This window comes from Coccinella septempunctata, chromosome 3 (genome assembly GCF_907165205.1).
Source record: "Coccinella septempunctata chromosome 3, icCocSept1.1, whole genome shotgun sequence".
In the NCBI taxonomy this organism is placed as follows: Eukaryota; Metazoa; Arthropoda; class Insecta; order Coleoptera; family Coccinellidae; genus Coccinella; species Coccinella septempunctata.
Window position 1 is genome coordinate 9,263,575 of NC_058191.1, and position 17,248 is coordinate 9,280,822.

The 17,248-nt window shown below is 37.4% G+C and overlaps 1 protein-coding gene across 13 annotated transcripts in view; it reads left to right on the top strand.

The window, feature by feature from the left end:
• Positions 1-17,248, top strand: part of LOC123309250 (protein turtle) — a 258,830-nt gene that overhangs the window by 154,049 nt on the left and 87,533 nt on the right. The window contains exon 1 of one of the 13 annotated variants that reach the window (XM_044892252.1): positions 8,916-9,133. The exons of the other annotated variants lie outside the window; for them this stretch is intronic. The gene's annotated coding sequence lies outside the window, so the exon portion shown is untranslated. Of the gene's footprint in view, positions 1-8,915; positions 9,134-17,248 lie in introns of those variants that run through there. 13 annotated transcript variants of the gene reach the window in all.

The window sequence follows — 17,248 nt, forward strand, 5'->3', positions numbered from 1 at the left end:
TCCTAAAGGTGTATTTTCCTGTACCACGGAAAGGCTCTGGGCCAGTGTGGCTTTTGTGCTCCCCTTCTGGCGAGTGTGTTGGCTTTCTCGTTTCCTTTTATTCCAGAGTGACCTGGAAGCCAAACTAGGGAGACCTTATTGTTCTAGCCTATTTGATTATTTGATGGTCCATATCAGCTTTCAGTAGATGACATTGGAGTTATGTCTCGAGTTCAGTGCTTTGATAGCCGCCTGGATATAAGAATGAATTACTTTGTCACAGCCTTGATAGTGTCTTTGCAGGTTTATGTCTACGCATATTTTGATTGCAGCAATACTCATCTACTATGCGCTCTCCATAGGTTAGCCACTTACGGCCAAATATTGTGGGGATCTTCTACTCATGTTACCAAGGTATTCCCGAAACAAAAACGAGCAATGAGGGTAATAGCAAAAGTAAACCTCAGATGTAGCTGGAGGGATATATTCAAAACGTATCAGATACTTACCATTCCTAGCTCTTTCATGCTCGACTGTCTTTTGTACATTCACATAAAGAGCAGCTCACTCAGACACCCAAAGCTACGCGAAGAGAGGCAGGTATAATTATATTCTTCCAAAACATCGCCTGGAAAAAAACAAACCAATTGGACATTCCAGTTTCTGGGTACGAAAATGTACAATCTCTTATCAGCTAAGGTCAGATCACTACCAACAAAGCGGTTCAAGAAAATAATTATGAATTACCTGATTGAGAATGTGTTTAACAACATGAGAGAATATTTAGCACAAATTAAGTTGCCAGATATAGTATATGTTATTTGTGATTACACAGTGTAAGATTGTATAGTCACTTCGATATTTATGGCAGACCTTGATGTAAATTTGAAGACGAATATATTATGACTTTAGCCTTGCGGCTTTCACACTCCTCTCCAGAGGAAAATTCACTTATACCAGATATCTCTGATATCAAAAGGATTAAGCTCTGTTGGAGCCCTTTCCAGGTTTTCGGGCTCGTGGTGGTGGTCGGGTTCAGGTCGCTCCTCGGCTCCCTGCTGTAGGTTGGATTCCTGCTCCACCCGCACTTCCTGTCGGAGGAGACGGTGTTCCTCTGAATTTCCCATGTACTTGCGTACAGTTCTCGCCGTTCCCAGCAGTACCGCCTTCTGTATGACTCTATAGATATTTTCGTCCAGCTGAAGTTTCCTCAAGTTCTCTAGTAGTTTCTTCGGTATAAGGCATGTAGATGATATGACAATAGGGATGGTCTTGACATCTGTCAGCTTCCACTGTCTCCTGGTTTACTCCTTGAGATCTCTGTACTTTGAAATTATTTCAGTGTGCGTATCTAGAAGATTGATATTATTTGGAATCGCCACATCGATGAATAGTGCTCTGTCCTCATCCTTATTGAGCAATATGAGGTCTGGTCTATTGTGGGTTATTTCCCGGTCTGTGAGAACCGTGCGATCCCAGTATAGCTTGTGATGTTCATTTTCCAATACAGCATCCGGATGGTAATTGTAATAAGGAACCTTTTTCGAACTTAGAAGTTGGTGTTTTAGTGCCAATTCTTGGTGAAGAATCTTGGCAACGGCATCATGTCTATTTTTGTACTCCGTGCCTGCGAACTTCTGACATCCCCCGGTGATGTGCTGGATAGTTTCATGTGTTATGACTTTAGCCTTGCGGCTTTCACACTCCTCCCCAGAGGAAAATTCACTTATCCCAGATATCTCAGATATCAAAAGGATTAAGCTCTGTTGGAGCCCTTTCCAGGTTTTCGGGCTCGTGGTGGTGGTCGGGTCCAGGTCACTCCTCGCCTCCCTGCTGTAGGTTGGATTCCTGCTCCACCCGTACTTCCTATCGGCGCAGACGGTGTTCCCTTGCATTCCCCATGTACTTGCGTACAGTTCTCGCCGTTCCGAGCAGTACCGCCTTCTGCATGATTCTATAGATATTTTCGTCCAAACGAAGTTTCCTCAAGTTCTCTAGTAGTTTCTTCGGTATCAGGCCTGTAGATGAAATTACAATAGGGATGGTCTTGATATCTTCCCAGTCAACCAGTTTCAGTCACAGGGAAGTTGTTGGGAATTACCACTGTGGAAATGCGACTTCACAATGTTGATTTAAAAAAAGGCCACCAGTACTTACTGGAGAGTGCTTAATGTCCGCAACATCGCATATCGCGGGTAATTACCCAGTACATCACATAGTAGGTGTAAAAAAAGCACCATAGACAGCAACATTGCGACTTCTCATTTTGGAGGTTTTTGGAACGATTATTGTGACAGAATAAACTACCAAAGTGTATCCTCTATTGAAGTTATATTCATGTTCAATTTGATAATTACCATCGTGGCAATCAATTTGCACTCTATATTCGAGGCGTTCCGAGCAAAAGTGACCCAAGCTACAATTTTTCTGAAATTGAATTAACAGTAAGAACTGCCTAAAAATGAATCAAAATTTTATATACTCGTAAACTCAATTTCAGATGAATTGTAGCTTGGGCCTCTTCAGCTCTGAACGCCTCATTTTTACCCTGTGTTTATTCTTACCTACATATATTTCGCATTCTGCTCTCATCCTCAAAAGGGAAATTGAACAACTGTATGAATTACTGATATCTTTTTATTCAAGATTAATATGTTTCATACAAATCCAAATATATAACATAAAGAACCTATATCTTGTTATGAATCTTCATTCCACTTCAGGAACGGCATGGTCCAGCTGAAGAAGAAAAAATCAGAGCTGTATTGATAGTAATAAATTGAGTGTCATGAAAAATCGAACAACAGTAAAAGGTGATTTTTTCCAGCACAGTATCTAATAATTTGAAGATGATTCAAATCAATTCCAAGTTTGATTTTGAAGGTTTTCAATGTCACTTATGACTTAATAATCACCTAAATTCATATGAGGTATATTGAAAGTTGAACGTTACAAAGGTGCAAAAATGGGGAGGATAAGAGGGCCAAGAAGTGATCATGATATAGTCATTATTTCAATAGGTTATGTAACTACTCACCTTTTACTGCACATTAATTAATCAATCAACGTCAAGTTACACTTAACTAAAACGAAATTTAATAATAGATGAACAGCTCGGTTAAAAAAATTATTCTCAAAATTCATTCATAAAGATTTTGTTTGTTTATTCTCTCAACACAACGCAGTCACAGCACGAAACACGTCACACCACGTTTTGCATAGCGGGATTTAGGTTATGAGTTAACCTCGAGACCACGTGTTGATAAATAGAACATTTCAGACAGTTACTGAAAGTTTTTCTTAGAGAAGTCGCTGGGTAGAGTTCATCGAAATTTATTCACAACACATCATTTCATGTTCTAAAAATATCACAGATTCAATATTTCAAAAATATCAACAGAGAGAAGTCGCATAGTAGTAGCTATGTTCACTTCATCGGAACATCTCGATATGATGTTTATTGCAACCACTAGGGATCTAAATTTGAGGAATTCGCAAACTCAACAATATGCGGACGTTAATGTCCACAATGTGAAATCTTAAGTACATCCATGAGAATTCTCAAAGAAGCGCTTCAATGCGATATTTTTGGGTACTCCCTGCGACTTATGTACTGTTACATTTCTGGTTGACTGGGTTTCAGCTTCCACTGTCTTCTGGTTATTATTAATATTATTATTATATGAATATTTCTGCCTGAAAAATACTCGAACAGGATCCTATAACGATAGTGTGTACACTTGGTGCTTATATTCCAGCGCCAGCCCCTGTCTTGGTTTTTGAACCATCAGTATACCACTTTATGGTTGTAACTTTGAAATTCTGGGTAGGGTATTCCTTTTCCAATTCCTCTCTTTTACAAAGTATCATGTTGAAGTTCTTCTCAATTTTGTAATCATAACATCACTATAGGTAGGTATAGGCAATCGTTTACTAACTTCTTGATACAAGATATTGTCCCTTCAGGAAGCTGTAATTAATTGATGTTTCTTTTCTATGCCATTATCGCGTGAATTATTGACCCATTAAAATTCAACTCTCATAATCTTCCTCAGATCATTTCACTGAACGTTTAATGAAGTTATCTCTCAATTATTCAACGGCAATTTTTGAAATGTCCACTCGAGCACGCACCAACGGTTTCTTACCTCTCGAATATTCCACAAGGATCCTTGGGTAGATGCTGAAAGAACGAGTGTTTTCGGAAGCTTCAAGTGTGAAATTGGAAGGATATCGACTAATGAAACAATCAGGGAAAACAACTACCCTCATTATTTCGAAGGCGACAGCTTTTATAATGGCATTCGTTCACAGGAAGTTTGTACAACCAATCCCTGAAACAGTGCCATTTATTCGATTGAAAATGTGATTTTTGTGTATGAATAATATTGGAAATTTATTTCATTTTTAGCCATGTTCTTCTAGATATCACATCTGATGTTTCGTCAACAACTGCGCTCTGTACTTTCAGAGGTGTTGTGGTCTCTGATTGTATCTAAACGGGTTATTCTTCCGAACTACTGTAACTTAAATAGTGGTTTGAAGGAGTGGTTGAGCCAAGTTAGTGGATCTGATCGCTGATCGCCAAATACCCTCCACTCCTCGGTGGTTTCACATTTGTCTCATCAATGACTGGTAGCCAAGCGCTATGTACTACGACAAGTCTCTCCTCTTCTATTGATATTATATTTGTATATCTCGATGAAATACTTGAATACATGTTGGAAATAATTGCTGTTTTCGAAAATATTAGGTTGTGACAATGCTTCATGGCTCCATTGTTTTTCTTTCAATAGCACTTCGTTAGTAAATATTTGTAACGCCAAAATTTTCCTTTGTACTTCAAAGTTAGTTGTAGAAAAACACCGCATTCTGATGGGTATTACCTAACTTGGCAGGCATACACTCATCGATTATTCGCCGAAAATAAAATTCGGTTGGAGAGTCCATGGTTAGTAACTATCTGTAACACAAAAATTTTCGTTTGCAAACTTCACCGGAATAATGACACAAGTTTAGGGTACCAACAAAATATTTTGTGTTACAAATAGTTACTAACGAAGAACTATCGGACACAGAAGAGAAATACAGAATTTTCGAAAATGTGGGTGCTACCTCCGCATTTTCTGGGTCATTATCCCATTATATGTTAGGTTAGGAACAAAAATTTTTGTGTTAGAAATAGTTACTAACTATGGACTCTACAAATAAATTTTATTTTTGTATACCGGTTATGTTAGCATCCATCGTAATACTATACTTGCCTTTAATTGTTCCTGAGGTACAAACGAAAATTCTGGTGTTACAAATAGTTAATACCAAGTAACTAACTAATGCAAAAAAATTATCTTCATTTACGAAAAGTGAGTGCTATGAGTAAGGTTACAAACGAAAATTTTAACGTCATTAATAGTTACTGACGAATTGCTATTGGAAGCAAAAAAATTGAGAATTTTGTGCGTGTCATTTTCCCATAATAGGTCAGGTTACAAACAAAGATTTTCGTTGAAAAGCTGTCATATGAAGATGTCAATGCCGTCCACATCGAATCCAACGTATCAGAATCACTATTCGACCATTCACATATTGTGCATTCGTCGGCGGGCAAACTTCGGAGTGGACTAGGAGTAAGAGCATCATACCAGTCGTTATAATACTCGTTATAATAGTTAATAGTTTGGTAAGGGGGTTACATATCACTGCGACCTTAAGGTGTATTGTGCCCCCATCAAAGCTATTATCAAAACTGCGCCCTCTACAGGTCACCCTCTATCTACATAGTTTCAAGGAACTCCACTATCTGAGAAGGCTTCAAGGAGGCCTATAATTTTCTCGTCCAAGACATTCCTTGCGCAGGTTTGCAATGGCGAGGCATTCTGTAGTTTCCTCCTATACAGGAAATTTTTTTTATAGGGACACCCTATATTCTTCGACGCAGTTTTTAAGTCGCATATTTGCCGAAAAGCATCCCGTTACCAGTTTTTTCAAAAATGTCATCCCTTTCAAAGAGATATGGTTTTTTTTTTGACTTCATTCATATCATGCAATATTGAAGGTTTCTATGGTTCAGGAAATATTTCGTCCCCGTTTAAACTGCATAAGTATAATGGAGAGGTTAGCATTTAGGGAATCGTGTAGAGGACACTTCAGAAGGAATGGCTTTTTAACAATGATCTCAACAATTTAATTTCAAAAAGAATTATTTTACAAGAACATTGTCATTCAATAATTCAGCCAAAGACAATCTATTAACTACTCAGGGGCAAACAGAGTACGGGATATACAGAACATAGAAGCACAGAAACTTTTCAAAAAGAAAATGTTTAATTCATTACAACACGTAAAACTTTATAGTATGGCAGACATTTATGGGTGGAAAACGCCTTTTTATTGACGCTATTTCATTTCTCTTCTTGTTAAATTTGAATTGTTCTGAAATAAGGATCTATTTATAATTATATAATTTATTTATAAATTGGTCCAATTGCTTTTAAACTGTTTCCTCATTATCCGTCGTTCGATATTTATTTATGTATAAATATTTTTCATTTATTCATAGTTGTAATTCAATTTGTGTAGTCAAATCTTCGTTCTCATCAAAGATGACATCATATGAAAAGGAAAAATTATCTGCAACTATTGTATCGAAACTTCTAAAGAACCGTAACGTAGGACGAACTCGAAGGAGCACTAAAGTTATATTTCGAACAGAAACCGAGATATACAATATCTCGATACATTTTCGACAAAACATCGTAAGCAAGGCACAAGACAATTAGTTGTCTTGTGCCTTACGATATTTTTGCTAAAATGTGTCGCTATGAAGAAGAGACCTTTCGCAGAAACGCTTTGTAACTCGAGAATGAAGCAAGATATTAAAGATCTGATTTCTGATTATTTCGAAATTATAAACCTGGGGCTTGAAGATGTTTTCGCCAAATCTTATTGTTTTCGAAATGCTCTCAGGAAGCATTTAATTTGGGACACCCAGTACAAATGACAATCAACAGATTGATTGTCTAAACACGAAAGCACACCAAAATCGTATTGTGTGTGAACAATCGAATTTGCTCTAGATCATATTTATAGTATGTCAAGAAAAACAGCTAGTGGTGTGATTCGATTGAATTGTAGGAGGAAATATAAATATGTGAAAGCTTAAGATATATTAATTATTATGTATTTTAGAAGAGTAAAAAAGATATTTCAACATATTATATTTCATATATCTACAATAAAAATATACATTTAAGTATAATAAGAAAAATATTGAGAGGTATCAAACAAGAAACGAGGAGTGAAGTAACATCAATAACATTGATATCAGTGAGATTCTTCGGACTCCTCAAAATCTGATTAGTCAGTGGTTCCAATATTTGATATAAATTATTCGAACATCTTCAATAGCCTCAATAGCAATACTTAACAACAACTAAGAATTCGGCGTCTTTCTGTTTTTGACTCTCATGTTTCGATTGTACGATTGTTGCGTTATAACTGTTAAAGAAAATTTTCAGAACAGCTGGATTTTCAAGTTCTCACAAAACTGATTATTTTTCCTTATCCACCAAACACTAGAAAACGGACGAAGTGAAATTTGGAAAGTCATTCTGTGAAAATGACAAACGGAGAAATAAACTAAAGCTCCAGATGCAGTTTGCAGTTCTCACTCATTTCCACTTCCTTCAAGAAGGCGACAGAATATTAGGATGTTGAGAAACAAAATGTACTGTGACGCCTCAATTTGAGAGTACTCTTTGAAAGTTGCATGAAAATCGGTTCATTCAATCCGGAGATTATCCCTACAAACAGACAGATACATACAGGGTGGGCCATCCATAACTTTCCACCCTGAATTTTGAGCTTTGGTATGGAATAACGAAAAAACGCTCGGACAGGTCAAATTTTGTTGAAAGGGAGACAAAAAAGGGTGTTCAAATGATTTTGATATCACTACACCCCTCTAGCCGCAACCCCTAACAGCTCTCATTTTTGAATAGGGAAAAGGGGTCGAGCAACACCTTGTTGGAAAGGCAATTCAATTTCCTGCATGAGTGTATTTTTTTTTTCATCACTTTATCATTATACATAGCGACTCAGTAATCCATCAATAACTTTCACAAGCCGAATTTAGATCTTTGAGATGGAAAAAACACTCGGACGGGTCAAAAAATGAATTCGATATCACTCCTCTAGCCCCTACCACTTAGGGTAATTATTTTTGAATAGATCGAGTAGCTTTGTTGAAAAAGTAATTCAATCACGTGCATGAGCGTATTATTTTTTTTCTCGATCGATATCGAAATCATTTTTTGACCCGTCTGAGCTTTTTTTCATCCCAAAGATCCAAATTCGGCGTGTGAAAGTTATTGATGGAATACTGAGTCACTCTGTATAATAATAAAGCGATGAAAAGAACACTGATGCAGGAAATTGAATTGCCTTTCCAACAAGGTGCTGCTCGACCCCTTTTCCCTATTCAAAAATGAGAGCTGTTAGGGGTTACAGCTAGAGGGGTAGAGATATCAAACTCATTTGAACACCCTTCTTTGTCCCCCTTTCAACAAAATTTGACCTGTCCGAGCGTTTTTTCGTTATTCCATGCCAAAGCTCAAAATTCGGGGTCTACAGTTATAGATGGCCCACCCTGCATGAATTTAAAAACAGTTGGACCTGATTAGGTTCAGATAATCTGCAAATAACTAATAAATTCAGATATTCGAAAATTACAGTCAGAAACTCCAATTCGATTCATCACTATATATCGAACCATATTCCATATTCCAAACATCAACTGATCGAAGATCAAGCGTTTCCGTCGATCTGGAAGGGTGAACTTGCCGAACCTGAATTACAGCACGCCCTAGCAATACAGTGGGGCGTTGGAAAACCGGCGCAGTCGTGAACGCATCAGCACCCCACGGTAGTCGCGCTTTTATCACACAACGCTAACGTAGTGCGTCCTCCCTATAGTAGTGATAACCTTCATGTATCGTTACTGTTCTTTCCAGTTTTTCCATAGTTTTCCCCTAGTCTTCCGGACGGTTCTCGCGTTTACCATCGACGACAGTGTCAGTTTCGTTTGCACGCGCCGTTAATGCTCCATCCTGCTGGTGTTTGATTGAGAAAAAACGGATTTTTTAATTACTTCAAGGTGTGTTTTGCGCATGAGTAGTTTTCTCAGTACATCTGTGATGTGTGGAGTTATTTTTAACAAATTCCTCTGGGCTGGACTTACGTGCCCTGCTATTCACGTATTGCCTACCTACGTCTTCATTAAATAAAGATTGGGGACAATCGCGATTTCATCAATGGAAATCAGACATCTCACTTGAGTTGCGAAAAAAATCTTATCAAAAATACATTCAATCTTTGAAAAAATAAACTGTAGAAGGTGTTTTTCACCTACTGCTTGGGATTCTGTTTGAATTTATTTTCCCCTTCTTCATACATTTGAATATTTGCAGATTTATTTGGCGCCCTCGAATTGGAAGCAAATGTTTTTTCTCAGAGAAAGTTTTTTTGGATCTTTTACATTAGGGTGGAGATGCCGCCCTGCTCGCCTGCTCTCTGTTTCATATAATTCAAAAGCTGTTGCATGTTTTATGTCTGTATGCTTTTTTTGAGCCAGTCGTTAAATATTATTTCCTCTTTTCATATTAGATAGAGGTCACTAAGTACCTTTTCTGTTTGGCCAATCTGAGCCAGAAGCGCATAAATGATATTACTCATTGATGTTTGAAAACCGATGAATTGATACTCTGCATCCCAACAAATGAGGTTTTTTTTTGTTCCCTGCTCTTAGTTTTGCATGGATTTGGATGTAAGTTTCACGATTTTGGTTGAAACTTCAAGTTGAGAACCATTTAAATACAAGCGACCATTTTCGGTAACTTATTTGAGGACGTTTTCTGATGAACGCTCGTGAAACTCCAGCTTACAGGTTGATGAGGACACAGCTGGTCGTTGTTCAGTACACAGGTGCATGTAAATATATAGGGGAGATTTAATAGATATGAACCCTCCAGTTTCAAAGAAGTTTTGCGCGAAATATTTACTAAGGAAAACCTGTATCTTTGTTATTAGGGTGGAGATGATTGCAGGTTTATATTCGTTCGAAAACTGTTGCATGTCCTATACGCTTTGCTTTCAACGAGTCAGTCACAACTCGGTGGCTCACATAAGACAGTGAACCGAATATTCACGTGAATACGAGTTTTTCGACAAAAATTAAATTTTTAGTTGAGGCAGAAATCAATGCATTTGTGTGCGTACTACCATACTTTAAAATGGGTGGCAACCCATTCAAGATGTACTTTTTCGAAGGTTTCTCAATTCATCATACATCTGAGTACTATATTTAATCAGGTACAAGTTAAATGTGTTTGGATGTGATGGATAAAAAATATATGGGAGTTGAAGTTTCTGAAAGAATTTTAACGAAAAGAGTCTGATTCAAATTTTTTTTTTCATATTCTGTTATATTTCAGGTGTTCTTGCAATTGCAACATCTCAATACTCAGAATTCGTTCAATCACTCATTGCACTTCACCCATCACATTCAACTATTATTTTACTCCCAAACGAACGCTAAAAAGCGAGTTCATACGTAGAGTTGCTTTATTCGATCTTTATTGCCGTTTTATTCAAACGATTGCCAGTATATCCTCGAATTTGCAAGACACAGCTAAAAGCTATCCTAGGAGTCACCAAAATCTATTGGGGCATCTAAGAAGCAGATAACATATTTTTTCTTGCAAACCTTAACAAATTGAAAGAATAACAGAAAAGAATCAATCAAAATTACTCCATGGCAATCCCCAAAAACTGAAGCAAGAACTTTTCCAGCAGATTTTTGGACACGAAACTTCTTAGGTCTTGGAGAACCAGAATGTCGTCATTCCATCGATTGTTGCTTTGTTTCTGGATCGTAGAAATGTACCTAAGCCTCATCCATAGTAACAATTCGGTTTAAGGAGTCTACATGGTTTTCAAATCGACTACTGATCGAACGCGATGCTTCTACTCTTGCAAACTTTTGGTCAACATTCAAACATTTGGGGATTCATTTTGCAGCAATTTTTCTCATGTCCAAATTGACGTGAATTATATGATGAACGCGTTCGTATAACATATTCAGTTCTTCAGATATCCGTTTTAGCCCAATTTGACGGTCTTTTAAAATCATGTCATGAATTGCATCGATATTTTCGGGGACTGACACAGAATCTGGCCTTCCCGATCGGTCATCATCTTCAATGGAAAATTTACCTCTTCTGAAGCTTGCAGTCCAATTTTTCACGGTCGCATAGGAAGGACATTGATCACCAAGAGTATTAAGCATAAGTAAGTCTGCTTACCTCTAAACCCTTTTAAATAAAGGTACTTGATGATGGCTCGATGCTCCAATTTTTCAATTTTCACAATTTCAATGGACATCTTCTTTCTTTCAATTTATTGCGTAACTCTGGTTTACTTTTTTGACCTCAAACTTCACACTGACACTTCTGATGAGTTATTGATCGTTGCTATGGTGTAATGCAAAATTTTTTTATGCATGGAACTGGTCTAGGCTAACTAGATATCAATACATCCTCGTAATTTAGCCTTTAAGTACATCCTTGATCGAATATAGAAGTGTAAATTTATTCCGATCCATAATGCAGGAAACCCAGGTTGAATGACAACTTAAGTCAATCAACCCGTCCGATTGGAGATTCTGGATCTGCGATAAAAAACAGAAATATGGATTTTTGTAAACCCAATATTATTTAAAGTGAAAGACAAAATTGCGAAATCAAACAACAGTAATAGCAAAAATCCCCCTGCTAATGACGAAAGAAAAAAGCAAGCTGTCCTCTTGTGATATGAGTGAAGCTTTTGATAGCATTGACCACCAATGACTTCTGAAAAAGACCAAATTCTATGGCACAAAAGGATTGGATTCGATCACGAGATTCCTGAAAAACAAATTTCAACAGTTTCAGGATGACATGTAAAGATCAGATAGAGAACGATTTACTGGTGGTGTTCCGCAGGAATCGGTCATGGGTAGATTTAAACTACTTCTGTTGTTTTGCCAAAGTACCGATTATTTTTATATTCAGACGAGTGAGCGAATTGAAATACACCAACTGTCTTCCCACGTATTTCGAAATCGCTACAAGATGTCATTAATATGTCAACAAAATGAGAACCGCCCATAACATTTTCTATCGTTGAGAAACGAACGTAGAGAAAAATATGAAAACAACCAAATCAAGCGGCAAATGATGATCATTATTCCATTTTCCTGACCGAACCGCGCCCATTCCTACAAAAAAAAATATAAAAAAATTGACCGTACACACGTCAGGTCGCCGAACTACGTCGGAAAGCCAAACATCGACGAGTCATATAATATGAGGTGGCTATCAATCAGAGGTCACTTGATTGATGAGAATTTTCCGTCGGAAAATAACACGAACTCCAGGCTTTGATCGATCGCCGGTTGTCACCCTATTGTCTATATAGTTTTTATTCGAGAGGTGGTTGTCGACATATCTGGGACCCTCGAACAGTTGAAGTGCGGGCTTTATTGTTATCAAACAGCGGCCTGTAGTCTAATTGAGTGGTTCGCAGTTTGTGTTGGTTTTCCGACGCCATTTTGAAAGGTTCGTGTAACAGTCGGGTTGCTGTTCGAGTGGCTGTTTACGTTGTGAATGTGCTGTGCAGTTTTGGAACGGCATGAGAGCGTTTTAATGATCGACGTGGAATTTCACCCCGAACGGTGGAAAATGAACAGACGTCAATATTGATCGGAGAAAGTTGAAAACAATAATATTAGGAATGATGCCTTCATTTGAATTCTACATTATGGCCACAATATCAGGGCGACGTCTAACTGACCACTAAACTTAACCTCTAAAACAGTAACCATCACCGATCACATAAAAACAAAAATTTTCTTTACCTTGACTAAACAGAAACTGTCTGGTCCAACCCGTTACTCAATGAGCACATCTGATCATTACCTAAACAACTTTACAGGGTTCAAACTAAAAAAACGTTGCAACATGAGTGATGCGAATCTAGGCAACATAAGCCTTTGTCTATGTCTAAGCGCGACATAGATTTTCAATCTATTTATCACACAACAATGCGGAAATATCCTTCACTAAATGTCATTTGGAAACATAGACATAGAGACATGGACTGAGCAATACCACCATAAAATTGTCTATTTCATAGAAAGAGAGAAATGATCGTCGGGCATTTACCTGTCTTTTTTTTGTTCACTTAGAGGTGAGTGTGGACTAATCAAAATTCTAGAAAAAGACAACTGCATGCCCGATGTTCAGTTTCTCTCTGTCACTTTTTTTGACCGTATTTTATGCATAGATAGAAAGGGAATGCACAGTCCATGTCTCTATGTCTATGTTTTGAAACCAATGAAAGATTGGAATTACGTGCCAGGCTGACATGAAGATTGTGACATGTCAGGGTGCTAGGAAACAAATGGAAAAGTTGAAACAAGCAAAATCCTTATTCCAATGAAGTTTTGTTGTATTTTTTATTATTTCAAAAACAACATAAAAAATCCGTACCGAACGTGCCGAAAGTTGAGAGTCAACATTAAATATAACACGATATAACATAACTAGCTTATTAAACCATCGGCCTCGCTCGTTTAATATTATTGGAACACGCTAGTGTACACTGTACCATTGTAAAGACTGCATTGTGCCTTCCCTCTTTTTTCAATTTCACACCACACCGAGGCAGCCGTCACTTGGCAATGTGGGGCTAGTCTCAAATCAATCTCAATTTAATTTCTGGCCTAAATTTGCACTTCCTCAACTTGTCGCTGTGAAATATTAGTTAAAAAATATACTGCAAGCAAATTTTCCATCAGAAATAAATTCCTTTGCATATTGATTCATTCATTTCATACCAGTCAAAAGACCTCCCAAAATGGAATATCATTTTGGATTGAAACTACAATCTAAATGCATATTGTGAGTTATCCTCAGAAGACATCACTGTCTTTCAATAGAAAACTTCGATCTTTTTAATATTATACAATAATTGTAGTTAATCCCTTTTCTTGATCTCTCTTGAGAAACATCGATATTTCTCTCTCAGGTCTTCATTATATAGTAATGAATTTCACACTTGAACTTTCTTCAATTAATTTTCTGTACTATGATGAAATCCCCATCAAAGTCGGACATTTTTTATTCGGTAAGGTCGAATGCGAAAAATGGTTGAATTTTTGTCTACAAAATAATGAACAACATTTCGAAAATCTTTTATACTAAAACATTTTTCATTATTTTCATGTTTGATTGCAACTCTTGCTATCGTAACTATTCTACTATTATCTTTTTATTTTTTTTGGAAGTACTAAAAAAAGATCAATTGTATGACATTTTGGGAAGAACAATCGAAACACGGTGCCACTCGACCTCCCTTCCATTTAAGATTTTAGTGGTTGCTCATTCATTGGAACTAAACGCATAAAATGTCCCCTACGAATAAATGTTCACTTCTTTCTGCATACTTTCTGATTTTCCAAGGGGACCGAGATATAAAGTTCCTTCTCAAATTGACGCAGTGTGTATGCACCAGTCTCAGTATTTGTGAATAAATTTCTGATCATGTGATACTCGACCACCCCATTCAGTAGTAAAAGATCAGAAACTTTGATGCCTGCTTGGAAGTACTCTAAGATAGGGTGTAAAAGCCTCCATACCAACAACACAGCTAGAATACAGCATAATGGCTCTACACCCGACCATTTCTTAACCAACTCTGGAATAAAACAAGGCTGCGTTTTAGCACCTTTACAGTTCAACATTTTTGCCATAGCTGTCTCGATAATTGCTGACATTGAGTATGTCTGTAAGAGGTGATGGAGTAAGATTCAGAATTGATGAAGGCCTGTTTAACCTGAAGCGCCTCAGAGCAAAAAACCGTACAAAGTTTATCACGGAATATCAATATGCAGACGCCTGCGCACTTATCGCTTGCAGCCCAGAGGATCTACAGATAATGTTGGACACCTATAAACATACATATATACGAAGATTTAGGCCTTAGACTCAATATTGACAAACCCAAAATACTTTTAAGTCCGACAGAAAGACTTCAAACAGATATTAGCCTGGAGGATGAAACACTACAGCAGGTCGAGTAGTTCAAATACTTCGGAAGCTTCATAAATACTAGGGCTAACCTGGACACGGAAATACACAACCGTACCAATTCGGCATTACGGGCATTCTGGAAGCTGAAGAACAGAGTGTTTCAAAATCATGACCTCAATCTGAAGACCAAGACTGCTGTTTACAAAGAAGTGGTCCTTCCAACGCTTATATGAAACATATAAAACAGCTTGAAGGAAAGCAACAACATATTCTCAGACAAATAATGCACATCAGATGGTTCCACAAAGTTTCGAATACATAAGTCTTGCAACGCGCGAGTTGTATAACAATTGAGACTCAAGTAACGAGATCCCGACTCAGATGGGGTGGCCACATTCTGAGGATGCAAGACACAAGACTCCCCAAAATAGCTCTGTATCGCGAATTCACAGAGGGAACTCGGAAACCAGGAGTCCAGTATAAGCGGTTTAATGATATACTGCATCAATCCCTAAAATCAATTAATGCCAATCATAACTGGGAACAACTAGAGTTAGACAGATCACAGTGGAGGTCTTTGGTCCACAGTTATAGTGGAGACCTGAGAAGAATACAGCGGCGGCCAGATCTGGTTGGTGACTATCCATGCCCGGAGTGTGGAAGGATCTGTAAGTCCCGGTTGGGGTCTCTTCAGTCACAGGGCAAACAGTAAGAAATTATAAGTTTGATCGCACCGATAGTTTTGTTTGAGTCTCTTTGTAGATTTATTATTATATATTATTATTGTTATTCATAATTTGAGAGTTGATGTCTCGGTTGATGTATATTAAAAATGATAAATTTCAAGGTAGAAAGAGTTGATACTGTGTCAGGTTTTCAAAAAACTAAACAATACCAACCTTTGGCGTGTCGTGAATAAGTGCGACTTCACTTTCATTATGAACAAAAACGAAATGTCGATGTCAAACAAAACAATTCAGATGTTGCCTACTATTGTGTGGCGTTCTCCAGCTGCTTTAGATTTCGACGAAAAATCTATATTTTTCCCTGACGGTCCACCGATGCTGTAAACTTATTCATAGTATCGGCAGAAGGTTATGCTACTTTATTTTGTTTATCCTCAATCAAAAGTTGCTTATTCCTCTGTTGAAAGTTTGAATTCTCAATTCTCATGTAATTAATCCTTGCTGTAGGGTAGGTTGAAAAGGTCTGGTATTCATGCCTGAAAATAACTGTCAAAATTAGTCCCGATAATGAATGCGATCAATTAGAAGTACATCATTCCGAGATTATCGAAGTTTGCAGGATTCGCGAATTGAAACAGCGTCAGGCTCCGGTACAGATACTTCCGATATCATCAATTCTTGTTTACCGTTCTGGAAATATCCTTTCAATGAGTTTACCCAAACTGCCGCATCGAGGAATGAAGTTTTCATTAACCTCGCAGTCGATATCGGATTTGCTGCCATGTATAATGCAACGCTTGGAACAAATCGGCGATGATAGAACATTGGAGGTTCTGTCGTTCTTCTATTCAGAACATCATTCGCCTGGAGTTGGTGTCACATCATTCGGAATGTTTTTTTATGGGATTGTTTTTTTCATGTATCATACGAAGATATGTATGGTACCCCGTTGACATTTTTCCTCTGCTTACACTGAGATCTGGAACGTGGAACAGGTTTTTAGGATCTGTCTCTTGTTCCATTTCTTTACACCCGCTTCATTGTTATTTTCAGATTGTAAAAATTTGTAACACTCTTTTTCAAAAGAATATATATATATATATACCTAAAATCTTTAAAAAACTGGCGAAATTAATGAAGAATGTGTTCTAGATAAAGATAAATTGTATGGTGATATTTTATTATCTCGAGAGTTTTGTCAATTTTGAGTAGTATCTGTGTAGATTTGGAGATGATTCGTTAAATTGCTAGACTTCATTCATATTGATGCATATGTTATGACTATAAGGATAGACAAATAAAATTAGATAAACTTATGATCACCCGGCCAAACTTAGGTTTAGCTTCGGGGATATGCTTATGTTAGTTTCTACTATCTTCAGCCGGCTAAGCTTTAGTGTAACTACGCCCATTGGCTGAAAATGAAGAAGCTAATGTGAAAATAGCGAAAGTATT